Source organism: Diaphorina citri, unplaced genomic scaffold (genome assembly GCF_000475195.1).
Source record: "Diaphorina citri unplaced genomic scaffold, Diaci psyllid genome assembly version 1.1 scaffold74, whole genome shotgun sequence".
NCBI lineage: Eukaryota > Metazoa > Arthropoda > Insecta > Hemiptera > Psyllidae > Diaphorina > Diaphorina citri.
Window position 1 is genome coordinate 340519 of NW_007377511.1, and position 7096 is coordinate 347614.

The following is a 7096-nucleotide window of genomic DNA, read 5'->3' on the forward strand; positions in this document are numbered from 1 at the left end:
TCTTGTCCCACCTTGTGGTTACTTGTGCTCAAAGTAAGAACAACAACAAATACCCTATACTCCCAGAATTCACAGATGTGTTTCAAAATCAACCATTCGCCAGCGAGGATGTTGGATCACCCCTCATACTAACGGATTATATTGAGAGAGGAGAACTGGACAAGGCTAAGAAGTCAGCTCCCATGGCGTAGTCACTGCGCTCGCTAGAACTATTCAACACTACTACGATCAGAAAGGCCGTACACGTAGGAAATACAACGTACGACACGTCTGTCACTGAAGACGTATTCCTCAAGAATGATATCATGGGTTCTGTCAAAGGAAACATTGAAAACATCCTCGACAGTCGCAATCCATCGTACAGAGTCCTATTCTACAGTGGTCAGTTAGATGTCATTGTGGCATATCCCTTCACTGAAAACTTCTTGAGGAACCTTGACTTTGGTAGGAAAGAAACTTACCTGACGGCCCCCGAGGGAATTTGTCTATTACAAGAACGAACTGAAAGGATTTGTGAAGAAAGCAAAGAACTTGGTTCCCAGAGACCAACCTGAATTTGCTCTTGATATGATTACACAATTCACTCGTGGGACAAATCTTTTCCAATAGGTAGGTAAATTGATTTTGGAAAATTCTCTAGATTCATTTGAGTTGCCAAATTTTTTACCTAACTATGATTTAGAATTATTATTTTTCTGACGAGGCGAGGTTTGGTAGAGGGAACTGTAACGAAAGTATCTCCAAGTCAGCTAGGCTGTAGGCTGGCTTGTTATTCTCTGTTTCTCTCTTAAATTTGCCTCTAAATTGAGAGGAAGTTGGGAGAGGAGACTGAAGGTAAAGTGGTAAAGTGAAATACCAAAGAAGTGCTCAATCCTGAACATAAATAGTAATGCGGAGTAGGCAAAACACAACACTTTATCTACTTCTCTCTTCTCCTCCTCTTCCTCCTTCTCCTCCTCTTCCTCCTTCTTCTCCTTCCAATCTTTCTTCTCCTGTCCCTCCTTTTTTTCCTCCTCCTTTTCTCCTTCACCTCATCCTTCCTCCTTCTTTTTGTCTTCTACTCCTCTCCCTTGTTCTTCTCCTCCTCATCTTCCTCATTCTGTTCCTCCTTTCTCTCGTTTTCATCCTCCACACCTGTTCTTTCTCTTTCTTCTCCTCCACCTCCTTATTCTCCTCCACCTCTTCCTCATTTTGTTCCTCCCTCTGATCGTTTTCGTCCTCCATCTTCTCCTTCCTCTTTCTCCACTTCCTTCTCCTCCAAGGGATGATGACGTTTCTCGTTTCTAAATTGAAGAAATTCATGGTCCGGAAATGTTTCGAGAATTAACTCATTTGTAAAGGTGGAAGTAGGAAATCTAAAAGGAAACAAAGGTCAGATTGACCTTTTTTTTTACCCTCTAACCATCGAAAAAGTGGTCGAAATTTCACAATTGTCACTAACTAACAAATTTGGTCAGTATAGGTAAGTACTACCTACTAAACGTTTGTTCGATGTCAATAACAAGTAGGTAGATACCTATAATAGGTAAATTTTTGTGAATTTTAGTTCTAGTTTTAGAGGGGTCGAAAATTTCAGCAGATTAGGTATGTAGGTAGGTAGGTACATATATTACTTTCCTTAGGTATCATAGGACATGGAAAGTAAAAAGTAGAAAAGGTTTAGCTATCTTGCCCCTTATCGCCCTCTGTATTGGAGGAGGGGAGACGATAGTGGGTGTGACATAGTAGGTACTGACTACCTACTACCTACTGACGTAATGACTACTGACTGATGGTTTGTGTAGGTACCTTACAGGGTGACCACATTGCTGGCATGATCAGGGTTGAATTTTTATAGAGTGCCTTTGGCTATATACTTCTCCTTCTTTTTCTTCTCATTCTTCTTCTTCTTCTCATTCTTCTTCTTCTTCTTCTTCTTCTTCTTCTTCTTCTTCTTCTTCTTCTTCTTCTTCTTCTTCTTCTTCTTCTTCTCATTCTTCTTCTTCTTCTTCTTCTTCTTCTCATTCTTCTCCTTCTTTTTCTTCTTTTCCTCCTCTTTCTCCTTGATCTAATCTTTTTTCTTCGTCTCCTCCTCCTCCTAATTCTTTCTCTTATACTTTGTTTTCTCCTTCTCTTTTATTCTTTTTCTTCGTCTTCTCTTCCTTCTCTTTATTTCTCTTGTTCATCTCCTCCTCTTTCTTCTTATTATTAGTCTCCGCTTCTTTTCTCTTTCCTTTCTGCTTCACCTTCTCTTCCTTCTCCTTCTTATTTCTCTCCTTCGTTTTCTTCCTCTCCTCCTCCTCCCAATTCTATCTCTTCATTTCCTACGTTTCTCTCTTCTTCAGGAAGAACACTTACCTATTCTCATGTCTGATACCAATACCACCCTGTATATTAGTTGCGCAGAAGTCATAGTACCTACAGGGAGGAGCATGAATAACAAGTGTGGGTGTGAAGGTGTGAACATGCCCCACACCATACACACAGAACATACCCACACCATCCATACACACAGACCACTCAGTACCAGAAACATACCGTGGGTATCCCTAAGTGAAATTATTACAAACATAGGTACATTAGGTACTGCAATGTACTCAGCAAAATACAACGGAATCAAATACTACAATAGTCTTAAAGAAGAAACCAAAGCATTAAATCATACACAATTCAAACAAAAAGTTATTGAAGAAATTATAAAACGCGCACCATGTACATATTTAGAGACAACATTTTAAAATGATGATGCATGCACATTCAATCAACTTGTTCAACAAACGGTAAAAAAATGACAAATGAAGTCAATCTTTGGAATAAATATGTAAATTCTAATAATAATAAAAAATAGGAAGTAAAAAAGAAAAGGAAAAATATGATAAAATCATACTTTGGTACTATTATTAGTATAGTTATGTCGAGAATATAGATCGATTGTTAGGTGGCATTTAGTCATATAATGAAAGAGATGCCATCACAAAGAGTGTCCTAATAAAGAACGTTGAAAATGAAAGAAAAATCGCAAGTTTTTTCGAAAATTTTGTCCACTTTTTACGAGAATTTGGGTGAAACTTCACCGATTTGGATGATTTTTTGTAATGAAAGGCTACTTGAATTGAGGCTGAAAGGCTACTTGAAATTGTCACTTTCCATCATGATTCAAAATGGCGGCGCTTTAAAGTTGTGCCTCTTGTCTCCTGGTTCCGTACAAAGCACGGGTCAACTACCTAGTAGTGTTTTATTAGAATGATTGATTGCACCGGATGGTGGCAACTTTTCTCCGTATTCTGCTCCAGACGGAATACAGGAAAGGCTCTAATAGCGAGTACCTATAGGTAGAATGATATCTACGTATGGTATAGGTATCGTCTCGCATCTTGTACATATCTGAAATCAAATGATTTCAATCTTCGTTTTCCAGAGTCAACAAGTATGTACCTAAATTTGCATTTGTACCTATCTAGGTCTCTAGGTACCTACTACCTAGTATATTGGCATTTTGATTGCAAATATTTGAACGGGTTACATTGTTAGTAAAATAGGTAGTAGCTAGCTTTAGGTAGGCAGGTACAATACAAACAATGGGTAGGTAACTATTGTCTTGACTATTGTAAACAATCTATACAAATTTAATTTTACTTTTGTCTGTAGTCTGTACCTACATTTTGCTTATAATCATGAAATTTTTAGTTTGCCGTACCTACTCCTTATCACGTCAGAATCTATCAAAATATACTCCTTATGCATCAATAAATCCAGAAGTTTAGCTTGGAGGCGTCTGAATTGTAAGCGCTAGGCCGCGGGTTCGATTCCTGCCCTGAACGGAGAAGCTTCGTTCTCTTGAAAAAAAAAAAAAAAAAAAAAATCCACGAACACTTTCCTTCCTATTAACTTCTGTTGTCTGTGGTCAAGTATTAGACTTGCACACAGGAGGTCACGAGTTTGATTCTTGGGTGCTAATAACGGCTATTTTTTCGGCCTTGTCCTTTGATTTAGGCCTACCTAGTATACATACACACAATGTTTTTCTATCATTAAACTTGGGACATGTCTTTGGTGGCATAGATAGGTATTTAAAAAGTATACAAATAATAAATAATAAACTCCTACATTTTTTTTCTTCTTTTTTTACGTAGCTTTAGGATAAAAGAAGACACGAAAAACATGATAATAATGTTTGTTAATACCTTTACAATATTTATCTCATTATCAACCATTGAATAGATAGGTACCTAGGTACATTGTAAATAGATACCTATTAGGGAGGTACATTCAGAAAAAAACTAGAGTGCCGGAAGCCCAATTGAGTGACTGGGTTCCGGAATATGGAACTCTGTACTCTGTATTGAAATTTTAATTTAATAGCATTCTAACACCCTAAGTCAGGGAAATAACCCAATATTAGAGTTATTCCACCCTGAGAAAGTTAGAAACCCTTACGTCACGTGAGGTCATGGGGAGTCAGAAAGATGTGGTTCAAAGTTCTCCCACATAATATAGTAGGTGATTTCTTTCACGAATTGTAGATTGTATTGTACACGTAGTTTGTACACGATTGTAGATTGTACACGTATAGTGAACTATTAGAGTGAAAAACTATTAGAGTGAAAGAACTCAATTATTGGGTAATTGCTCCTGAATTTTAGGGTACTTTTAGGCTATATTAAAGTGTCAAGCTCCCTGATGAATTTAGAGTTCCGGAACCGTCACTTAATTAATCCGACACAATACCTATAGGTTTTCTTCTTCTTCTTCTTCTTCTTCTTCTTCTTCTTTTATCAGTATTATAAGAAAGGTAGGTATAGGTACCTACTAATATTACCTCTAGTACAGTGGTTCCTGGGATTAGAACCCATACAAGTGAACAAGGGTTAACAAGTGCCAAGAATCAAGAGTGTCTGGATAAAAATATTGCAATGTTTAATTATTCCTAATCACTCCTCGGATTATAGCTTACGATCACTCCACACTCCTCCAGTAAATCCTATGATTCTCTATAATCTGTGCTGTTCAGCTTGAGAAATAATTATTCCTGATCATAATCACTATTGAGAGTCAAACCATAGTCACTCAAATTGTGAGTATGAATATCACTGTAGATATATTTTACCCTAATACCTATACAGTGTGTCCACTTTTAATGTGCGCCATAGGAAAAATACATGTAAAAACAGTTTTTCTTGTCTCAAAAGTCCCCATTAATAGTGCTGTAAGTAGAGGAAACTGAGGAACAATGAGACAGATTTTTGAAATCCATTTTCCTCTAAGACCATAGTACATTTGGGTAAAAGTAAACCGAAAACCATTGGAGGAAAGTTCCCTTTACCTATTGGAACAATACTGGTTCATCAAATCCAAATACTCTTGGTTTTAGAGAAATCCATTTTCCTCTAAGACCATAGTATATTTTGGGTGAAAGTAAACGGAAAACCATTGGAGGAAAGTTCCTTTTACCTATTGGTACAATACTGGAATCCAAACACTCTGGGTTTTAGATCTCCTATAAACTTTTGCGTCTTATTGTACCGCAGGTTCCCCTATGTAGTGCTGTGTATTTATGTATGTAGTGCTGTATATTGTACAACCTTGACAGGAACGCGGTGCGGGACTTTCTATTATTTCTATAGGTATCTTTTGTATTTCTTTCACTTAGTGCTTAGTTCTTTTTACCCCTCGAAAAAGTGTATTTTACCCCTCGGGTGGTAAATACCCCCAGGTTGGGAACCAATGCTCTAGAGTCTAGTATAACAAGCAGTAGATATAGGTATCTACTTTAGCTTGAAGATATTCCTTCCCATAAAGACGGAACCAAAACATTGTCAAAGGAAAATCTCAATATTTAGGTAGGTATACAACAAACCCAGCTACCTAGGTAGGTACATTAGAGGTACTTAGATATGTACATGCTTAGAAATCCATTGTAGGTAATAAGGTACATTGTATAAGTAGGTACAAAGAGTAGGTAATAAGTAGGTATAAAGAAAGTAGGTACGAGTACCTACCTTTGTGAAATATTTGTGTTTTCTCTGTGTTCAAAGTAAGGCGCCTTAGGGGGACTTAGACCTAGGGTTATTTTGAACAAAACAAACGTAGAATGTACCTATCTAGGTATTTAAGCTTCAAGCCTGTTCACACTGCACGAATTTTTCTTCAGTGGCTGGCTTTTTTTATGCAAAAGGGTCTGGTACGAGTACAATGGTACGTCTAACCCTAGGTACATAGTAAAGTGTATTCCTATCTCAATTTTATTTTTTTATTTTACGTAGGAAGACGTACCGTACCTAACCGTACCTATGTATTTTTTAAGACAATTGTAACAAACATGTGTCTATATTCCAACATGAGAAAAAATATGTCCTCCGGCTAAATATTACAAACATATTATGTACCTACTCCTACCTACATATGAAAGGAACTATCAGAAAGAGAAACCCAAGTCAGGTCGGTCCATGGACTCCATGGGCGTATTTCCACTTTTACTTTTCGGTCGCTGTTTTTCGCTGGTCTCATTGAAACCGTCAAAGACTGCACAATCAGTGTGCCAATTTCAAGGTTGTAGGCTGTGCATGTGTCGCAATACTGACAAAGATATGGATGCTATAGAGAACTGTTATGCATAATGCAGTAGCAGTATTGGAAGTAGCAGTATATCAATAGCGACAGTAGCTAAACTGTCAAACTGTACCTACCTACTATGTACCTACCATTCAAAACGTGGGTAAATAATAATAAGACATTACCTAGGTAGGTAGGTATAAATTCCTATTTATTGTATACTACCTACTCAGATTTATCAGATTTTTATTACTTTTCATAAAAATTTAGGTATAGGTACTGTACTTGGCGTATACATTATGCTTCAAACTCAAATTGATGCACTCAGCTCAGACAATTTTATGGAGTGACATTTTTAATTGAGCAGCGAGATCCGACAGCAGCATGCGATTACCCAGACTCAGACCAAATCTAAAACCATTTAGCTACTTTTAGAGGTGCAAAGAAGATAATTCGTAACGCTGTGGTATACGTCCAAAAAATGAGTAGAGGCTTCAGCTTCATGGCAAAATTGGCAAATAGATAGTGATTGATTTTTGGCCTAGACTAGAATCAGGGTTGTGTA